Source organism: Macaca fascicularis, chromosome 8, assembly GCF_037993035.2.
Source record: "Macaca fascicularis isolate 582-1 chromosome 8, T2T-MFA8v1.1".
Classification (NCBI taxonomy): domain Eukaryota; kingdom Metazoa; phylum Chordata; class Mammalia; order Primates; family Cercopithecidae; genus Macaca; species Macaca fascicularis.
In genome coordinates this window covers 137779792-137801633 of record NC_088382.1, presented here as the reverse complement: position 1 = coordinate 137801633, position 21842 = coordinate 137779792, and the positions used below count along the sequence as shown (strand labels likewise).

Sequence of the window (21842 nt, the reverse complement as noted above, 5' to 3'; positions counted from 1 at the left end):
TTTTGAGGATTAGAGTTGCTGTTCTTCCTCTCACAAAACCTCTTAGCCTTTTGCTCTGACTGCCACAGAGACCGTTTTGCCTGCTCAGAAAGGAGAAAGGAAGAGGGAAGTCCCTGAGGCACCCAACACTTCTCTTTTGAGACAGCTGTGGACAAAATATCCCAGCCCTGCCTTCCCATCTCCTGGCTGGTTTCCTCCAGCAATGCCTCTCAGAGAAGGGCTGGCGGTGAGCTCCCCTAGGCCCCTCAATGTTATTCCTGGCATGAGGTAATACTGCCCGTGTCCTCGGAGGCCCATAAGAATCCCCGCAGTTTGTCTTTCATCAGAGCAACTCAAAGCTGTGTGGCATCCTCCCCAGAAGACCACGCTCCCAACCCGGTTGTGGGAGCCGCCTACTTCCCAGGATGGTCTGGTATGTGCAAGGCAGAGGGAGAGAGTGTGAACCGAAATAACCCAGCCCAGCACTGGCTCGAGGGCCACATACCTCCAGACTGCCAGGGAGATACAAGGCTTCATGTGTAAAAAGAAGCTTCCTGGGATTTTCTGAACGTTGATGCTCTGAGTCACACTGCAGTGGGCCCACATTCTCACTGCCGTACTGAGTAGCTGTGTGATTCTGAAAATTTCACTTAAACTTTCTGTGCTTCAGCTTTGGCTTCTAGGAAATAAAGTAGAGGATAGTAACATCTACTTCACTGAGTTGCTGGGAGGATTAAAAGAGACAGCTGAGTAGACACTGGAAGAAAATATTTGCAGCACCTGGATCTGACCAGGGATTTGTATCAAGGATATATAAATCACCCTCGTGACTCGATAATAAAAAGACAGACAACCCATCTTCCCAAATACAGAAGAGACCTAGACACTTCACAAAGAAGATATATGCAGTAAGTGCATGAAACAATGCCCAATGCCATTAGTAATTAGGAAAATGTAAATAACAACCACGGCGAGTCAGCACTCCACACCCACTAAGATGGCCAAAATCAAAAAGACTGTCAATACCAAATGTTGGTGAGGATGTGGAACAATTGGAGTTCTCCTCTGCTCCTGGCAAGGGTTAAAAAATAATACTGGCCGGGTGCGGTGGCTCACGCCTGTAATTTCAGCATTTTGGGAGGCCAAGGCAGTCAGGAGTTTGAGACCAGCCTGGCTGACATGGTGAAACCCTGCCTCTACTAAAAATACAAAAATTAGGCAGGTGTGGTGGTGGGTGCCTGCAATCCCAGCTACTCGGGAGGCTGAGGCAGGAGAATCGTTTGAGCCTGGGAGGCATAGGCTGCAGTGAGCTGAGAACATGCCATTGCACTCCAGCCTGGGTGACAGGGCAAGACTTTGTCTCAAAATAAAAAAGGAAAAAAAAAAAATACCACCACTTGGAAAAACAGTTTGGCAGTTGCTTAGAAAGCTAAAAATATACTTAGCATATGATCCAACAATTCCTCTTCTAGGTATTTCCCCAAGACGTATGTCCATAAAAATCCTTGTCCATGAAATCTCATAGCAGCCTTATTCATCATCAATGCACACTTAAAACATCCCAAATGTCCATCAAATAGATGAAATAATTAACAGTGTGGAGTATCCAGACAATGGAATAGTAAATAGCGATAAAAAGGAAGTGTTTTTTATCTGTGCAACAACCTGGATGAATCTCATCAACAGGGTGCTGAAGAAAAGAAGCTAGACATGAGGAAAGTAAAGATGATTCTAAGAAGTTCTAGAACAGAGAAAATGCATGGGTAGGACAGAAATTAGAACAGTGGTCACCTTCATGTGGGGTGAGCAGGATGGAAAATAGAGACACAAGGAAACTCCCAGGGGTGACAGAAATGTCCTGTGTTCTTGTTTGGGGGTGAGGGGTAGTAGGATGTATACATTTGCAAAACACACCAAATTCTAACTTAAGATCTTTGCATTTTGTCATCTGTAAACTATATAGCGATAAAAAATATTTAAAAGGGATATTGTATATAGTAGAGAGATTAGCAAGGGGGCCAAGCTCATAGATGGAACTCAGTAAAGGCCAGCTACTATTAACAAATTGGAGAAACAAGTAAAAACGACTCAATTGTATGCTGGGAATTTAAAGCACCGATCTGAACCATGAGCCTCTCTAGTCAGGTCCCCTCTTGGAGAAGGGGCAAAACTCACCCAAGGGAACCCGAGGCAAAGACTGTTGTGGCCTGCCTCCCATGCTTCCTAATTTTTCTCCCATAAACAGAGAAACAGTAAAGGTGCATTTAGTGATGCAAACATGAAAGATGCAGCTCTAGGAGGAGTGGAGCAAATGCCGAGGGTGGTGCTGGGGGAGTGATGAGAACAGGCTCACTAAGCAACAAGCAGGCATGGATGTCGCAGAGTGTCCACAGCCCGGGCTGCTCCATCTGCGGGTTTCAGAGATGCCTGAAGCAGCTGTGGAAATGAGATTGGGCCTAGCCACTGGGACAGTGGTCTCTCTCTCTTTTTCTTTTTCTTTTTTTTTCTTTCTTTTTTTTTTTTTTTTTTTTTTTTTGAGACGGAGTCTCTCTCTGTTGCCCAGGCTGGAGTGCAGTGGTGCGATCTTGGCTCATTGCAACCTCCGCCTCCTGGGTTCAAGCGATTATCCTGCTTCAATCGATTCTCCTGCCTCAGCCTCCCAAGTACCTGGGACTACAGGCACGCACCACCGTGCCCAGCTAGTTTTTGTATTTTTAGTAGAGATGGGATTTCACCATGTTGGCCAGGATGGTCTCCAACTCTTGACCTCGTGATCCGCTCGCCTCGGCCTCCCAAAGTGCTGGGATTACAGGTGCGAGCCGCCGCGCCCGGCCGGCAATGATCTCTTGAAGACTGGATAGGCTCCGAGGGTAAGAAAAGGGGCTGGAGCCTAGCTGCCTCTTCCCCACCATACAATCCCAGGCCACCTTTTCCCATACTGGCCTCCCCTAGCCCCCTAGGGGGCTCCTCCTGCATCCTTCACTCTTTCCTGGATTGTTAACCCTCTGCTGTGTTGTGGCCTACACGGAAGCAGGAGAAGTCGCTCCCAGCCTCGTGCGGTCTATTCTACCTTAACTGAGATGTCTCATTGGACACAGGTCTGCAGTGGCTCCCAGGATTGGCTTCGAGTGGCTACTGGCTCAGATCTCAAGGAGCCTCATCTATTTCACATGAGATAAACCAGATGAGGTGTCCCCTGGTTCTGCCCTGGGCGGCTGTGATCTTCCCATTACTCTGGCTGTGGCTGCTGAGTCTTCTCCCAGAGGTCCAGGAGGCAGCCAAAGAAAGTTGCTGATACCGGCAAGCAGGGCCTCCCTCCTGGTCCCCTGCACAGCCTGCACAGTCCACTTTCCAGGCTTCCGTGGCCTGACTCCAGCCTTGCCAGCCATCCAGAGATACCGACATTTGCATAAAGTAATTGCCCTTTAAATGCGTCTTTTAAAGAGAACACTCTGCATCCGAGGATTATAACAACAGAAGAAGAAAAAAAATAAGATTTCCCTCTCATCCACTACCAAACAGGAATGTCAGTGGCAAAGGGCCCATATTTTGGATGCAAATCTTACAAAGGCCTTAGGAGGTTTTAGGGAAAAAATATATCTATATTTGTAGGAAGTGGCAAAACTCTTACCTTTCAGCTAAAGACTTCGTCTCTACCTGTGAATCAAAAGGCAGAACAAACTGCTCTGAATTACTAAACTTGCAACAAGTATTTTGAGGGTTTTTACTGAAGCGAAAGAGTGCTATCGTTTCATTCCCACCCATGACATGCTATGCACCCAGATCTGGCTACCTTATTAGCAAGACCTGGTGCAGAATGAAAATGCTTGCTCAAACAGGAAGAAAAAAAAAGCTTTTTTCTTTATTCTGAGATCTCCATCCTGGCGTGTTTTGTTTTGTTTTGCTTTTATCTATTTAATGTCATACTCTCTTTCGCACAGGAATACTTGCAGGGTGAATATGGCCCCTTGAAGATCTCCACAGCCCTGCCCCATGGCACAATTATGGGATTGATTCTGACCCTCTTCAGTCTTGGGCACATCTGGGCAGACGGGAAGATGGCAGAAGCAGAACTTCACTTACAAAACACAAACTCAAAGATAAAGTGATTAAGATTTTCAAGAATTTCAAGGTGACTATTGCAAACCTTTAAGCCTCAGGGAGGCCTCTGATGTCTAGCAGTCAGCGTAACTGAAGGTGAGGCGCCTCCCCCTAGAATGCCTTGTCAATCTGGGCTCAAGGCCTGCCCCTCCGCCTTTGGCCAAGTTACTGATCTTTCCTGTTTATAAAATGGGGCTAATAACAGTACCTCCTTTGGCAGGCTGATTGAATAATTAGTTGACCTAAGAATAATGGCTAACTCTCCTGCAGCACTTGTTGGCATGAATGGCATTAGGGGCTACCTAATGCCCCACACTGTTTGATGTGTTTTAGAAATATCAACTCACTTAACTCTCATAACAGGCGTAGGGGGATGTCGGTACTGTTTCTGCCTGACAAGAGAGCATGTGGAGGTGTGGAGCAACACGCAACTGGTCCAGGCCCAAACAGCCTGGGCGGGGAGGAGCAGCAAGGCCAAGATTTGCACCCATCCACTCAGCCCCAGAGCCTGCACTTCTGCCAGGGCCTGAAAGGTAAACAGTGATTATTGTTTCATTTCATTTCCCCCTCATAATGAGCCCATGAGGTGGGGTTGTTACATTCATTTGAGATCATTAAACAGAAGGATACGGAAGCTCAGAGAGGTGAAGGAACTTGCCCAAGGTCCTCCAGCAGGACTAACTCCAGGACAGGAGGGGATGTCGACTGAGGGGAGGAAAAGGGATAGAGAAGCTGGGGCCTCTGACAGAACGGACCTGCATGGAAGCCTTGGGAGTTTTTATGTAAGCCATGGCTCCAGATTCCAAAGGCAGGAGTTTGAGGGGTATAGAAGTATGGGTCACTATAGCCCTGAGATGCTAAAATCCTCGATTATCAGGGCAGGATGGCAGCGTGGAAAGCATATCTATGTCTTAATTTTATAGTTGGGGAAACTGAAGCTGGATGTGGGAAGTGGCTAGCCTAATGTCCCTTAATCAGAAAACACAGCCCCAAGAGCCGATGACCCCCAGGCCAGCATGCTTGCCAGGTCTGTGGCATGTGCTGAGCACATACCAATGGTCCCATGTCCATAAATCCAACAGTTAAACTCCTCGTATGAGGCTGCTGGATAACCACCAGGCAGTCCCAGGCACAGCCCAAATCCTTACAATAAAGCCCCTTGCCATTTCTAGCTAGGGTGGGTTTTTACTTGTAAAAGTTAGGAGAGAAAAACCTCCAACTTTAGAGTCAAGCAGATGTAGAATCGAAAACGGCTTTACCATTTATTAACTGTGTGACCTTAGGCAAATTACTTGACCTCTCTGAGCTTCAATTTCCTCATCAGTAAAATGGATCCAAAGTGAGATCACATCATAGTGAACATAAGTTTCTGGAGCAGAGTAAATGAAAAAGAAGTTACAGAGTGTCAAACTGCCTAGTGTAAAAGTTAGCACTTAGTAGGTGCTCAATAAAGACCATTCTGAATCCATCAGAGGCCAAACGTACCTAGCATGTAAGAGAAGGGCCTCACAGGAGATGTCAGTTCTAGAGGCACTTACCACACATCTCTGTCTAAAACCCAAAGAGGGGAAGTTCAGCAGAATTCGGGGAGGTCTGAAATAGGGGCCACCATTCATCATAACCAAGGAAATGAGATCTGGAGGTTCTAGTGATGGGAAGCAGGAAAGGGAAGTTGAAAAGGAGGCTTAAGTGTGAGAGAAGTTACATTTTTTGGAGTTTCCTTTCTATTTAAGGTCTTGCTAACCACTTGGTAAAACTCATTTCTGGTTCATGTTCTTAGCAGGAAAACACATTTCATGCTAAACAGTAAGAACAGACCCCAGCTTGGAAAGTCCTCAGAGGTTCTCATGTTTCTTGTGTCATCTGTAACCGTAGGGTACCATGGGCTGAGTGACTCAATTTGAATAATTGTACTTTGAGGATTTCTAGGGGAAGCACCCAGGGCAACCTTCTGACTGGGATCTTATAACGCACAGACAGAATCAAAGCAAGATGCTTCTGAGGCCCAGAAGGCTCACTCCAGATTGCAATGCATTCATTCAACAAAAATTGATTGCTCACACAATGTGGGCTGAAGATGCCCTCAGAGACTAAGGACCCATAGTGAGCAACCTGAACACCAAGGGGCTTACACCCTGTCGGGGGAGGCTACCAAAAGAGAATCTCCCATGGGAATAGGTTCCAGGGCAAAAGGTGTAGAACTTGGGAACCTAGTAATGACTGGGAGTTAAAGAATATCTCTTCAAGGAGATGGCACTAGAGGTGTGAATTGAAGGAGGAGAAAGGAATGTATTCGTCTCCTGGGGCTGCCATGACAGAATATTATACATTGGGGAGCTTAAAATAACAGGAAAGCGTTTTTCCACAGCTCTGAAGACTAGCAGTCTGAAGTCAAGGTGTCAGCAGGGCCGTGTTGCCTCTGAAGGCTGTAGGGAAGAGCCTTCCTTTGCCTCTTCCTGGAGTCTGGTGGTTGCCAGCGATCCTTGGTGCTCCTTGGCTTGGAGATGCATCATTCCCACCTTTACCTCCATCTTCCCAAGGCCTCCCCACTGTGTGTCTCTGTCCTCAGGACACCAGCCAGTGGATTAGGGGCCACCCTCATCCAGAGTGACCTTATCTGAACTTGACTGCATCTGTGAAGACCCTATTTCTGTTACACATAAGGTCCCATTCACAGGTTCTGGAAGTTCAAACTTCAGCCTATCTTTCGCGAGACACAATTCAGCACGCTGCAGGAAGCAGCGCAGGCAGGGTGAGCATCTGACGAAGCCCTGAGCTCGGCAGCAGATGGAGGCTTCAGGAAGGAAGGAAGCCAGTGTATCTGGAGCCCAGTGAGGAAAAGGGATAGTGGGTGGCAGTCAGATCATACGGACCCAGGAGATGCTGAAGAGCAACGGGGGAATTCACCAGTTTTTAACTCTGAGATAGACACACTTTTTCCAGCTCATGCTGTTTGCCTCAAAGAGGTCAGCATCCTGGCACAGAGTTGTGGCCACGCCGCCTCTTCATAGTCTGATGCACCACACCTGTGACTGGCCTGCCACTCCAGAGCACCAGAGGTGAGGCAAAAATAGCTTCTGGTGTTGACAGCTCTCTGCTCTGGGAAACCAGAGGCTAAAGGTGTCCCATTTACTGCACAGTTGCTGCCTGAGTGCATCCCGATGGGTAGCAGGGGAAACCAGAAAGGGCACTTCTCTGCAACAAAAAAAAAAAAAAAAAAGGAAACCTTGGACATATATATGTATATCAAAAGGTTTGTGCTTAAAGTCAAGATTTGTTTTCTGTGCAGTCCGCCTTTGGTATGTCTTTGGTATAAGGGAGTCCAGTCATTTGTTTTACAAATACTTACGGAGTGCCTACCATGTCACAAATATTTTCCTTGGAAAGAGATAAGACAAAACTCCCTGCCTTCCTGAAGTTTCTATTCCAGGGGAGTAGGAGAAACTAATAAATCAACTCAAACAATTAATTGTAGGACCCAGTAGGAGACACCAAGAACAATGGAGGAAAAGAGAACCAGCAAAGAGCATAGCGAGCTTCATGGGATGTGGGGAAGTTTGAGTGTTAAATTTGGTGGCCAGGGAAGGCCTCATGGAAATGAAGATACCTGAGCAAAGACTGAGAAGGGATGAGGGAGTGGACAGACAGGCTACAGAGGAAACAGCAGGTGCAGAGAACTTGAGGCAGAATTATGGCTGGAGGGTCTGAGTTATGACAAAGGGGCCAGGATGCCAGGGTGAAATGAGATGGAAAGAAAGAGGATGTGATCAGAGACGTCACAGGGCTGCATCCCATGGACCTCGCAGGCCATGGTGAGGCCTGTGGCTTTTACTCCAAATTAGATGGAACCCTTTGAGGGTTTTGAAGTAAATGGGCTTATGTGCTCTGGCTGCCATTTCAAAGGATCACCCAGGCTGCTGTTTTGAGGACAGATTGAGAGGCAAAGGCAGAAGCTGGGAGACCAACCCAGGGGCTGTTGCAAAAATTCCAGGCAGGAATGATGGTGGCTTTGACCAAGAAATGAGAGGAGGTCATAGTCTGGATACATTTGACAGATGGACTGGATAGGTAGCGTGACTGCCCAAGGGATTCTTCCTGCCCACCGCATCCATGCACCGTGGTCAGCAGTGTCCCCCCGCTAGAGATGGTGCCAGAGTCAGCCCCCATCTCTCTGCCAGGAGAACTAGGCAGCCGCTTGGGCTGGCCTCCAGGTCCGTTGCCAGCGAGGGGCTACCGAACCATGCACAGGTAGCCAAGAGTACAATCCCACATGAGACCCCAGATTTGTTACCACCCAAGGGGTTATTCCTGCCCACTGCATAAAGAAAGACCATAGCATTATAGTAGAGAAAGAATTTAATAGACACGAGGCCAGCCACGCCACATGGGAGATGGAGTTCGTACTCATATCATCTTGTTCAAAGCTCATAGGTTAGGGATTTTTCAAAGGCAGTTTGGGGGAAGGGGTGGGGGTGGACAGGTAACAGGTGCTTGCTGCTGATTGGTTGGGGCAGAGAGGAAATGGTAATGGGTTGAAGCTGTCCTCCTGTGGGGCTGAATTGCTTCTGGGTGGAGCCATCAGGTCCAGGTGGAGCCACGGGTGTCAAATATGCAAAAAACCTGGAAAGATATCGCAAAAGGCCAATCTATAATAGTAGTGTTGTATTGGGAAAGTTGCATATCTTATAACCACCGGAATAATGTCTGCACCTTAGTAGGATTCAGGCTCTTCTCCCCACACCCTGATGGTCCCCTATTAGCTTTACAAAAGTGGTTCAGTTTTGGGCAAGGCCTATTATCATTTAAACCGTAGCCTAAATATCTTCTAAAGTTAGCTTGACCCAATAGCCCAGGAATAATTAAGGGAAAGGCAAGATGGAGGTTGGGTTAGCTCAGCTTGCTGTTATAATTTTCTCACTGATATACCTTTTGAAAATTTTTTGCAAATAATTTTCTCACTGATATACTTTTTGCAAAGGTGGTTTCAATAGGATGGATGAGAGAGGGGATGACCAACTGAAGTTCCTCATCTAAGCCAAAGCCTTCCCGATCTCAAGGGCTTTGTCAGAATGTCTTTTCCATCCTCCCTGCAGCAGGCTTCTTTAGGTCTGGGCTTGACTGTCACCTCCCCAGAGAGGGCTTTGCTGGACCCCAGTTCAAGTGTGGTCCCCTGTAGTTCTCATTCCCGTCCATGTGGATGTTGTACTTAAACACAAGTTAGTGGCCTGCTTAGGTTTTGTCTGTTGGCTTGATTTGGGTCTGTGCCCCCAACTGGATGCATCAAGCTCCATGAGAGAAGAGACCTGGTTTCTCTTGTGCAGTGCCACATCCCCAGAACCAAGCTCAGGGCCACTCAGAGGAGGTGCCCACATGATATTTAAATGAGTGCATATTTACATGAGTATATAAAATATCTAACAAGGCATTTGTTTCAGCAAGGAGGGAAGGAAGGGAGGGAGGAATGGAGGGAGCGAGGAAGGAAGGCTGGAAGAAGGAAGGAAGGAAGGGAGGGAGGGAGGGAGGGAGGGAAGCAGAAATTTATGGAATTTGCAAACTCAGCATTTAAACCCAGTTTTGCTTACCCAAATCTCACTCACTTTCTACTTCCCTCCTGCACCCCACACAGCCATCAATCAATGAACAAACCCACCCTGAGGCTGGCTGGGGAAACTGAGTCCTTAAAATGCTTACAATGTAACTGAGGATGCTAAACTAAGATATACATAACACAACAGTGACCATGATAAAAAAAAAAAAAAAATTCATTAGCAAATTTCGTTGTAGAAGACGATTTAATTATAAGGAAAAATGTTTATGACACAGTTTTAAAAGAACGTTTTAGAAAACAGCATGTAAAATATAATCTCCTTCCTAAAAATATATATGTACATAGGAAATGTACTGGAAGATTTTACATCAAAATGTGAGCTGGGTGTATTTGACTGGGGTGATTGCTTGTATTAATTTGGCTAGTTTGTTTATTTAAATTTTCTGTTGTGATTCGGTATCACTCTTGGAGCAATACAAAAGTAATTAAAATTATATTTCTGCATACATATAAGTCTACAGTGAGCTGCAAGGTCAGCAGCGATTCCCATAGAAGGGGCAGGCCAGTGGTCAGGCAAGGCTTCCAGAAGGAGGGAAGGCGTGGACAGAGGTGGAGCACGCAGGTGAGAGGACATTTCCTGCTGCCGTTTTCCCAGTGATGCTGGGTGGTGGCCCCAGACTCCTCTCGGGTGTTCTGCCTCTTCAAGCCTCTGAGGGAGAAATGCAACTTGTTGGCTGGGTCCCTGAGAGGACCCTCCTGCCTGGCTTTGACCTAGAGGTCTCTTGGCCTCCACTGCCTTCATTCCAAAACACCCCTGAAAGCATCCCTCCTCGGAAGACCCAGGAGAAGCTCACCATTCCATATCAGCCAGGGATGTGTGAAAACGTGACCCACATGTCGCCACATGCAATGACGCGGAGAACAGGACTCACAGTGAGAGGGCCGGGTGGGAGACCCACTCTCCACTGCTTAGCTAGGCGACCCCGGGGGAGTCACTTCATCTGGGAGCATTAGTTGTTTGTAAAATGGGGTAATGAACCTCTCACAGGACTGCAGTAACGGCAAAGGAAGATAACTTTCGTGAAATTAACGGGAAAAGGCCAGAAAAGCTGCTTTCTAGACGGTAACTCACACACAAATGTTAGCAAACAATGATCCCATGGAAATTCAGTGCAGGACTCACTCTTGCTGGTAACAGTGAAGGAGAGCACAAAAGTCCCTGTCCACAAGGGCCAGGATCCCTGGGGGTCCCGAGGCCTGGGCAGAAGGCACTAGGGATGCGCCCAGCAGGGCCTTAGTTACTGCCAGCTTGCTCAGCATGGAGGAAACCTCTGCAGAGGAGGGGTGGACTGATAAGGGAAGCAGCAGAAGACAATTTCACACCGAGTGCTTACAAAGTGCTGGGAACCGTATTATCTCTAATATAAGACCCTGCCAGGTAGTTATCATCTTCATCATTTTAAAAATGAGTAAAGTGAGGCACAGAGTGTTATGCAACCTGTGCAAGGTCACACAGCCAGAACATGGCCTCTGTACCTTCATTCTATGCACACTAATCTCCATCCCCAGGGCCGAGGGGCTGCAACCGGATGGTTAGGTTTAGTCTTAGCCCTGATGGTGAGGTGGGGAGGGGACAACGGTGACTTGAAAAGCTCTCTGTTCCCCTTGGCAGCTGTCTTTCCATTCTCACCCCCTCCTGCCTCCCTCTACCAGGCCTGTTGATCACAGAGACACCATCCCATCTGCTTAGCCTAGAAGTTCAGAATCTCCCATGGTTTCTGAAGCCTCCAACACTATTCTTTGTGACACTCTAAATACAGCAGCTTCTCCTCCTGGGGATGACAGAGGGTCAGTCAGAGCCCTGGGCCTCTGCTCCCAATCCCTGAGCCCAACCCTGTTCCCAAGGCTGCACACTACAAATCCAGCCCCTTATTGGAAGGACATGGTGGGAAGAGGGGAAGGCAGAGAGGATAGGGGATACAGGAATTGCTCCTAGGAAGGGAGGTCCTGAGGTCCAGAGAGGGGAACAACTTCAGGCCTGGCTCATGGAGACGTGTCCAGCCTTAGAGGGAGCAGGATCAAGCAGAGTTCCAGGTGCCGGGTGGGGCAGAAAAGGAGGATGGTCCCAGAGCCCCGTCTAAGTCCCTGCAGGAAATCTCTGAGGAGGAGCTGGCTGGGGGAGGCTGGGGTGCAAAATGCCTGTCCACTGGCTGTGGGGCAGGATAGGGCGGAAACTAAGAGGGGAGTTCTTGTCTGAAGCTCGTCCCTACGCTGATGGCCCAGAGTGCAGCTAGGAGGTATGGACTCTGAAGCTAGACTGCCTGGGTTGGAACCCTGGCTCTGTTACTTAATAGATTCTCAGGTAAATGAGTTAAGCCTCTCTGTGCCTTAGTTTCTCCATGTTTACAAGGAATGATAATCTCACCTGCCTCAGTGTTGATAAGAGAAAGGAGATGAGTGTGTATGGTTGAAATTTTCACAGGGAGCCCGGGGTGCGGTCGGCACTGCCCAGTCCAGTGACCGGCACACCTTTTCTGTAAAGGACCAGAGGGTCAATATTTTAGGCTTTGCTAGCCAGATGGTCTCTGTTAAATATTCTTTTTGTATTCTTCAACCCTTTAGAGAGACGTAAAAATTGTTCTTAACTCAGAGTTCTTACAAGCACAGAACACTGACCAGATTTAGCCCAAAGGCTGTAGTGTTTCTTTGTTTGTTTGTTTGTTTGTTTGTTTGTTTGAAGAGGGAGTCTCACTCTGTTGCCCAGGCTGGAGTTCAGTGGTGTGATCTCAGCTCCCTGCAGCCTCCACCTCCTAGGTTCAAGCGATTCTCTTGCCTCAGTCTTCCAAGTAGGTGGGATTACAGGTGTGCGCTACCATGTCTGGTGAATTTTTGTATTTTTAGTAGAGACGGGGTTTCGCCATGTTGGCCAGGCTGGTCTCGAACTTCCTACCTCAAGTGATCCACCCGCCTCGGCCTCCTAAAGTTCTGGGATTACAGGCATGAGCCACCATGCCTGGCAAAGGCTACAGTTTAAGGGCCCCTAATCTAGACTAACGGTGACCCTAGAGTTGCAGGTGTGGTTAGGGGCAGGCATGTTGGCTGGCTTCAGTTGGAAGCAGTTTCTAGGCCAGCCTGGTGAGGCAGAGGAAACATGGCAAGACTGGGGGCCTGCATGGGGTGGAGCACAGCCTGCTGTGAGCTCTCGTGCTGAGCCCTGGACCCACCTGCTGCCATCATTCCCATCGAAGTTTAAGAAGCACCTGAGGCTGGAGCCTCTGAGGACAATGATAATGGACAGTGTGCCATTCCGAAGGGATGACCCCCCACACATCCTCTCATAAACATTTATAAGTTGTTTACTATATGCTAAGCACTGGCCTAAGCCATGAACAAGGCAAAGGGGCCCGGGCTCGACCCTTGGAGGTCTCAGCTGGCAGGCTGCACCTTTGACAGCCCCAAGTTGGGTCTTCATCCTGAGTCTCGAGATGCACTAGCCTCAGTGAATTCCTCAGCCTCCAAGGGTTCCTGGGGTGATCCTCTTGGTGGGGCTTGCGAATCTGGAGCCCATTATTCTGTCCTTCTGGAGAGAAAGAGAAAAAGAAAAAAAAGATCCACTGACTATAAAATGGCAGCAGGATGGTGGCCCACCCACCTTGCTCAGCTGGTACAGGGGACAGGGCACCCTTCTAATGAGGACCTTAGAGCATCTGACACATGTTCACTCATTCCAGAAAGCTCTCCTTCACCGCTCTAGACACCAGGGTCTCGGGAGGCTCCTAACTGTGGGCCCTGTCCATCAAAGAGATTGACAACATATAGTGAATGTTGCCATTTTACAGATTGGAAAACTGAGTTTGAATAAAGCTAACTAAGGTGTCTAAGATCATGCCATTCACCATGATGGAAAAGTAAATCAGAATCTTATGTACCCTGTGCCCCACAAACACAGTGGACTCCTTCCTGTACCCCACCAGCATTCTATTCTATAATATTACAAAGCACAGTTGCACCTGGTTGGTTTTCTTTTTTATCTTAACTCATGTCCTCTGTGCCCCGAGCCTACTTGTTGCAGGACTCATGGTTAATCCCTAATGCATATACCAGCAATTGACAGGTGGGTTGAGTTTCTTTTTACATAGAAATGAAAGTAACACCATCTTACATATGAGATCTGGAGGGCACAAAGAAGCCAGTTCTGACCATGCCGAAAGAGTGTGGTGGAATTGGAATGGAAAAGAAAAGCCTCCATAAATATCTTAGAAAGAGCATCAAGAATGCGCACCTCAAGCTGGTTCCTTGTTTTCACCTGTGACTGACCGCAACACTAACAAACAAGGGAAAATGAAATCCGTGATCATCCTCAAACAGGGTCACCCTGACATTCAGAGCAGAAACCACAAAGTTTTGCTGTAAAGAGCCAGACAGTATATATTTTAGGCTCAGCAGGGCACAGGTCTGCCTCACGATTCCACTCCCCCACTACAGCAGGAAAGCAGCCACAGACAATATGTAAAGAAATGGACATCGCTATGTTCCAATAAAACTTTACAAAAACAGGCTGTGGGCCATAGTGTGCCAATTCCTGGTCAAGTACAGACAATGGCAATGTGACCACTTAATGAGATTCTATCGTGTGCCAGGAACTCTACATCTTTTAATCTCCTTTCTAAGGCAGGTATTTGCTGAGTGCTCACTCCAGGCCAGGCACTGTTCTAGAAGCTGGGCTTCAGTACAGAAAAAGACAAAACCCTGCTCCCTCAAGCTTACATGGTGGAGAACCCTGCCAACACCCCACCCCCACCCCAGGAAAAAGGATCACCTCCACTTTTCAGAAAAAGAAAAAGGTATGAATCCTAGAACTTGTGAGGGGCACAGCTGGGATTCCAGCCCAGATTCCAAATCTCGGTTCTTTTCAGGGTGCCATACCATCTCTCAAAGCAGAATCAGGACCCTCAATTTCAGCCCAGAGGCTGCATCTCATTTTCAGCCAAGTCAAACTGCAGCTGCAATCTTTTACGCAACAGCAACCCAAGTTTTAATGCCCAAAGCAAGAAAAGATGCAGTGGAAGCTGTCAAGCCACAGATAAAACTAATAAAAGCGCTCTCGGGGGCAGGCCATGCAGGGCTGGCCCCATCCACGTCTGGAACCAAGAGATGCAAAAGACGCAATGGATTTAAACTCTGCCTGTCCACCAACAGTCCCATAGACTGAGAGGTCTGGGGGAGGCTCTGGAGCAGGAAGGTGGAGCTGACAAACACAGCTCTGCTGTTTTGAGGCTGGGTATGGGCATGGCAGTGGTTCAGAGTCTCCCTGCTATCCTTTTTCTTATGGTTTTACATGGCTTGGACCCCAAAATAAAAGAACGCTCTGTGAAAGGGAATGAAGACAAGGAGGAACACAGAGTAGAAGAAAAAACCTTTCTTGAGTGCCCACTAGATATCAAGCATGTTAACATTTTACCCACACACGATGGGCAGGTATTCGTCATTGCTCCTGTTTCATAGACCAAGGATCAGCACAAAATGTTTTTGTAATGGGCCAAGTAGTAAATATTTTGGTTTTGTGGGCCATCCTATCTCTGTTGAAACTACTCAACTGTGCCATCATTGAGTGAAAGCTCTGCACACACCAACTATAGCTTGTGTAGATAATACATAAATGAATGAGCATAGTTGTGTGCCAATAAAACTTTATTTATAAATGCTAATGTTAGATTTTCCTATAATTTTCATGCTATAAAATTATACTTCCTGTGATTTTTTAATTTAAACATGTAAAAATGTAAATGTTTCTATTTGCATTTAATTTACATTTACATTGAAAAATGTAACATTTTCTATGTAAAAATCATTTTAAAATGTAGCAACCATCTAAGGATGGTTAGTGTGCAAACTGTACAAAAACAGGCAGTAGACTGCATTTAACTTGTGGATCCTAGTTTGCTGACTCCTGTTCTAGAAGAATTCACAGCTGTCATTTAGGTGACCTGGCAACCTGATGCAGAGTCTGGGTTTGCAGGTGCATATGCCATGCTGCTGATGTGGCATTAGGAGGGGTGGTGAGGGCTATAGCAAAAACCTATCCATTTTGACAACTTCAAGTAGAACAGTAAAGGCCTTTATCCATTCAATCATTCAATCATTTATTCATTGGTTCCTCAAAATGTGCAGAGCTGGCAGGGCGCAGTGGCTCACACCTGTAATCCCAGCACTTTGGGAGGCCAAGGCGGGCAGATCACCTGAGGTCAGAAGTTTGAGACCACCTTGGCCAACATGGTAAAATCCCGTGCCTACTAAAAATACAAAAATTAACTGGGCATGGTGGTGTGCGACTGTAATCCCAGTTACTTAGGAGGCTGAGGCAGGAGAATCGCTTGAACCTGGGAGGCAGAGGTTGCAGTGAGCCGAGATGACGCCGTGGCACTCCAGCCTGGGTGACAGGGCTAGACTCTGTCTCAAAAAAAGAAAAAAATGTGCAGAGCCCTGAGGCAGGTGATATTCATGCCAAAGGCCTCCTTCAAGCCTTACAACAACTCTTTTTTTTTGAGTTGAAGTCTCGCTCTTGTCCCACAGGCTGGAGTTCAATGGCGCGATCTCAGCTCACTGCAACCTCCGCCTGCTGGATTCAAGCGATTCTCCTGTCTCAGTCTCTGGAGTAGCTGGGACTACAGGCACCTGCCACCATATCTGGCTAATTTTTGTATTTTTAGTAGAGATGGGGTTTCATCATGTTGGCCAGGCTGGTCTTGAACTCCTGACCTCAGGTGATCCACCCGCCTTGGCCTCCTAAAGGTCTGGGATTACAGGCGTGAGCCACTGTGCCCGGCCAAGCCTTAAAGAAACTCTTAAGAGGGCTGGTTATTTACAATGCTTATCCCCATTTTACTGATGGGAGAACAGAAGTGTGGAGAGAAGCCCAAGCTCTTTCCATGATCCAAGCTGCTTAGTCATTGTGAGGGTAGACTCTTTTCTTTAAGGAACATGGCAGCAAATAACCAAAATAGAAGAAAAGAAAAGAAAAGATCAAAAAAGAAAGAGAGATCTTAAAGTTGCATACAAGTATTATTCCAGATGTGGCAGTTGAGAAAGCTTGGTGGAAGAGGCATCTGGGCAGGATAGGAGAGGGCAGAATTTCAGCCACAGGAGGTGGGGGCACCACGGGCAGCAAGAAACAGAAAGAACAGAAAAAATAAAGCCCCAGAGAGCAGGAGGGAAGACTGAGTAGATGGCAGAAGATCTCTTGGCTGTGCAAAAGTTACTAGGTTGGTGCAAAAGTAATTGCGATCTGCAACCTAATAGTATGGACACTGGGAGGTGGGCTGGATCAGTCAGAGGAAGGCCTGAGGCCCCTGCCCAGGGAAGGGGAAGGGAAGAGCTTCAGGGAGCTGGAGACACCTGGGCCATCTGTCTGATGTGACAATTAAGCAAAGGTTGGTGTGTTGGTAGTACAAGACTAGAGAGTTTCAGAAGGTGCTGGAAGGGGAGATGGAAAAGGAGATAGAGAAAAATAAATGAGACACGGCAGGGGGACTTGCTGACAGCTGGAAATTCTGAGCTTAAGGGTTCTTTGCAGCTTCCCAGCCCCTGCACTGGGAGGGTCAGCTGGGTCCGCCCGGTGGGATGGAGGGGTAGGTGTCACCACCAGGCCCAAAGCTTGCACACGGCCCAGGGGACAAGGGGAGAGCTCAGTCCAGTTGTTGACCTGGTGGGCTTCGGCTTTCTCAAACTCCTCTCATATTCCCACCCTCACAACCTTATGAGGACAGCTCTCAGCAACCCCACAGGACAGCGGGGACACTGAGACCCACAGGCCACAAAGCCTGGAATGGAGACATACCCTGAGTTTTCCTATGACTGCTAATGATGCCAGCTGGCACCTGTGGGTGCCAGGCACTGGGCTAAGCTTTTACCATCCTCACAACTTTACAAAAATGTATTACTTATTATAAATGTATGTATATATAAATGAAATACTGTATATTATCCTGATATATAACTTTAAAGGTAGAGCAGTTGTTCTGTCCCACACTGAGTATGCAGCCAGGATTGAACCCAGCTGTTTTCTTTGTCACCTTACCGCCCTTTCATGTATCCCTCTAGAGTCTAAGCAGCACCTCTGGAGAACAGAGAGTTATCAAGAATGAAGAAGAAGGGAGAAGCAGCTGTCTTGGGGACACCGGAGCCCCATTATGTCCCCAGATGAGAATGTAAAGGACATGTTGGGGGAGGGGCAGGTGAGCCAGGGTGCTGTGTGATGCAGGCACTGGAGGATGATTCTGAATAAAGGTCAGGCTTCTCCAGCGTGAGAAAGCCAGCTGGAGAGGAGTGATTCCCTCACCCACAGCAGCACAGGCTTAGCCAACAGCTAGGACCAGTGCCGGACTTGGCCGAGAGTGCAGGTTGTATAATCATCTCAGCCCTGCCGGTCACTGCAGAGCACCGGGGCAACCTTGGGACAGGAAAAACAAACTCATGAATGCCTGCCAGGCCGGGACAATCTGAGGAGTAAACAGAGGAGTGATCGCGCCCCAGGGACCTAACACTCCTCCCTGTCCTGCTGGGCTAATAATCATCACAGTAACTAACATTTAAGGAGCACTCACATGCCAGGCACGTGTGCTCAGAGCTTTAGACACATTCTCCCTTTAATCCTCCAGGAAAGTCCATGGGAAAGGTGAAAAAATTATTCCCATTTTACAGAGGAGGATCAGGAACTGACCTGGGATCACCGAGCTATTTAAATAGAGGAGCTGGAATAGAAACCCGGCAACCTGACCCCACAAGCTGCACCCACGACCTCCATGACACAGGGAGGCCGCTGGGCATGTGGCAATAGAAAAAAACATATATATATTTAGGAGCCTAGATTAAGTGGAATCAGATCTTAGCTCCACTGCTGCTCGCTGGATGATCTTGGATTAACTATGCTCAGCAACTGTTGTCTCAGTGGTATGGTGGGGACCCCAGGTCCTAGGGTGGTAATGAGCATGGAGGGTGACATTAATGAGCAGAGTGTCTGCCAGTAGTTCCTTCATAACTGGTGTCTGATCTCACGGGACCCACAGACCCTGCTATCTCCCAGAATATGACACGGGTCCTCCCTGAACCTCTGACTTCTCCTCAGCCCCCTATCCTCCTGGGCTGCACTCTCTGTTTGGTGAACTCCCAAAGAGGATTCCAAAGCCTAACAAGAGACCGATGGCTCCGTAAGAAACACATTCTCTGATGACTCAGCCCCCCATCAAAGTCAGGCTTTACCTTTTCTCTTCCATTAATTGCCAATTTATTATACTCCATCCATGGAACAATAAGGGAAATGTGAAAGGTGGGCAATTCGACTGCATCAATATGTCTGCTCTCTGGAAGTCTGGACACATAGTCTTTTGAGAAAAGAAACAGAAACCGTAAGTTCACCAAAGGCGGGTAAAGACAGTCTTCTGTGGAGTTACCCAAACCTATGTGAAAGTAAAACCTCCCGTCAGGCCCTCCTTGGAGGTAACGAATTCCATCAATATAGAAAACTGCTGGCCCTGGGAAAGACTTTTTTCTTTATCTGCAAAATATCTCCCTACTACTCCATAAGCATCCAGGTCCCTGTCCCATAGACGGAGTGAGGTGGAGGGGAAGGCCCACGCATAGAACTGAATTCAACATAATTGGTTTTCTCTGCAATCTTTTGAAATAAAATCCGAGGATTTTGTTACATGCTATTAAAAGCATTATTCTGAAAAGGTGTCCATAGCTTCTCTAGTCTGCCGAAAGGGCTTATGGTACAAAAAAATGTTCCAAGCATTTCTGATCCTAGTGGTTGAGGCCCTAGCGAACTCCCAAGTTCCTTACTCTTCATGAAATCACTCTCTAACGGTTTCTAACAGGCTTATAGATAGGATCCTGTTGTTTTCCCCTTTCAGCTTCCCCGTGGAAATCCTCTTGGTTTGTCTGCAAATGTGTGTAACAGAGAAAGAGAGAGGGAGAAACAAAGAAAGAACGATTTTCTTCTAATCTCGACATACTTTTCCAATTATGACCCCCCACCCTGCTCTGCATAACTGTGTGTTTAATCATCTGTACACCCTCATGGTCTGCAAAGTCCAGAAGGGCAGTGGCAATGTTGAATCCTTGCGTCCCAGTTATAGACCGAACATGTGTGTCCTCCCAAAATTCATACGCTGAACTTCTAACCTCCAGGGTAATGGTATTGGGAGGTGGGGCCTTTGGGGGGTGATGGTCACGACAGTGGAGTCCTCCTCATGATTGGGATTGGTACCATTATTGGGGGGTGATGGTCACAACAGTGGAGCCCTCCTCATGATTGAGATTAGTACCATTATAAAAGCGACCTCAGAGAGCTCTCCTGCCCTTTCCTTCACATGAGGACACTGCAAAAAAGCAATCATTTATGAACGAGGAAATGGTCCTTCACCAAACACAGAATCTGTCAGTACCTTGATCTTGGACTTCCAAGCCTCCAGAACTGAGAGAAGTTGACTTAGTCTTACAGTGTTCTGTTGTAGCAGCCAAAATGGACTAAGACAGTAGGTCTCTGATCAGATCAGTTTTGACTGAGTGCTTGAAGAGGAGGGGTCTTACCGAATATAGCTTCTCTCGTTTCCAAGGGTAAATTTCCCTCCCTCCAGCAAACCTGAAGCCATTTTCCCTTGACGATATGTTTAGAGTTCTTGGCCTTCTCTTCTTATTTGGGCCACATGGAGGACAAGCTGGCACAGCACCTGCCTCCTGGGGTCAGGGCCTGGCAGTGCCTTCTCACCCACGCGGACTTTTTCCTTCTCTCCTCCTCTGAACTCACCGCAGAGTGAAGACTACATTCTCTCCAGAAACCACTGGCCTACACAACTAGCAAAATAGCGTCTTGCTTGTGGGTTTATCTGGTAATCACGGCAATAAATGAAAGAACAAGCTTTTCTTGAACAGTGAGTCTATACCAGGCTGAGTACTGGACCTTTCACAGTTAATATTTATGGAACACTCCATCCCAAACTGCAGAGGACACATTCTTTTCAGGTGCCTGTGCAACATTCGTCACAGGACACTGAGCCATAAAATAACCTCAATAATTTTCAAAGGACTGAAGTCATGCACAGCATCTTCTCTGCAGACAATGGAAAAAAACTAGAAGTTGACAATAGTAAGTGGGTAGACAATCCCCGAATACCTGCAAATGGGGAACCTCGCTCAGTGCTTGGCACAAAGTAGCCTTTCAATAATATTAGCTCCATCCCCCAACCCCTGCACCGACATCTTTCTCCACGTCGGGTAAGACCAACTCCTCTGGTGCTGCTGAAGGTGAAGGTAAACCAGCAAGGACGTTGCTGAAGCCCTGAGTGTGTCTCTCACTGGCAGTCTGCACTGGCAGCTGGGACCGTGAATGAACCTTGGCCCCTGGCTGAGCCCATGCGCTTTCACCAGATCCACACTTAGACAGGAAGATTTCCACCATTCTGCCAAACAGGGCACTTACCTTGCTGAGGGGGCTGCTTGATTTAGTAATGGATCTTGTTCGGCTTACTCAGAATATTCTCGGGCAAATAAAATCAAACTTGTTTTGTTTTGTTTGCAGAATTTCACTGTTACGTCTTGAGGGAAAAAACCAAGTAGCTGCTGGGCACGGTGGCTTACGCCCGTAATCCCAGTACTTTAGTAGGCCGAGGTGGGCAGATCACTTGAGGTCAGGAGTTCGAGACCACCCTGGACAACATGGTGAAACTCTGTCTCTACTAAAAATACAAAAATTAGCCGGGCATGGTGGCACATGTCTGTCATCCCAGTTACTCGGGAGGTTGAGGCAGGAGAATGCTTGAACCTGGGAGGCAGAAGGCGGAGGTTGCAGTGAGCCAAGATCTCTCCACTGCTCTCTAGCCTGGGAGACAGAGCGAGACTCCACCTCAAAAAAAAAAAAAAAAAAAAAAATGAGTGCAGCAACACAGAAAACCAGCAAAAATCTTGGTGAGTCAATCATTCAAAGTAAATGGCAGGAGTGGCCCTGGCATTCTTTGGGTTGGAGAATGAGCTGGGCCCTTAGTTTTACTTAGGAGTTTGCTTGAGCTTTTCAAGGCCAATAATGAGAGTGACCCATGTTTTTGATTCATTAACTAAACGGGCAGTTGTGGTGTTAATAATCTGCCACCCATAAGAGCCAGGTGGAGGGACACATTATTGCCAGACGCTAGAAATGTGTAAACAACTACAGCTTACA

At 47.4% G+C, this 21842-nt stretch overlaps 1 protein-coding gene across 1 annotated transcript in view; it reads right to left on the bottom strand.

Moving 5' to 3' along the window:
• Positions 1 to 9853: 9853 nt before the first annotated feature.
• Positions 9854 to 21842, bottom strand: part of LOC107130694 (uncharacterized) — a 309505-nt gene continuing 297516 nt past the window's right edge. Inside the window, exon 15 of the mRNA XM_073999932.1 lies at positions 9854 to 13208. The gene's annotated coding sequence lies outside the window, so the exon portion shown is untranslated. The remainder of the gene's footprint in view (positions 13209 to 21842) is intronic.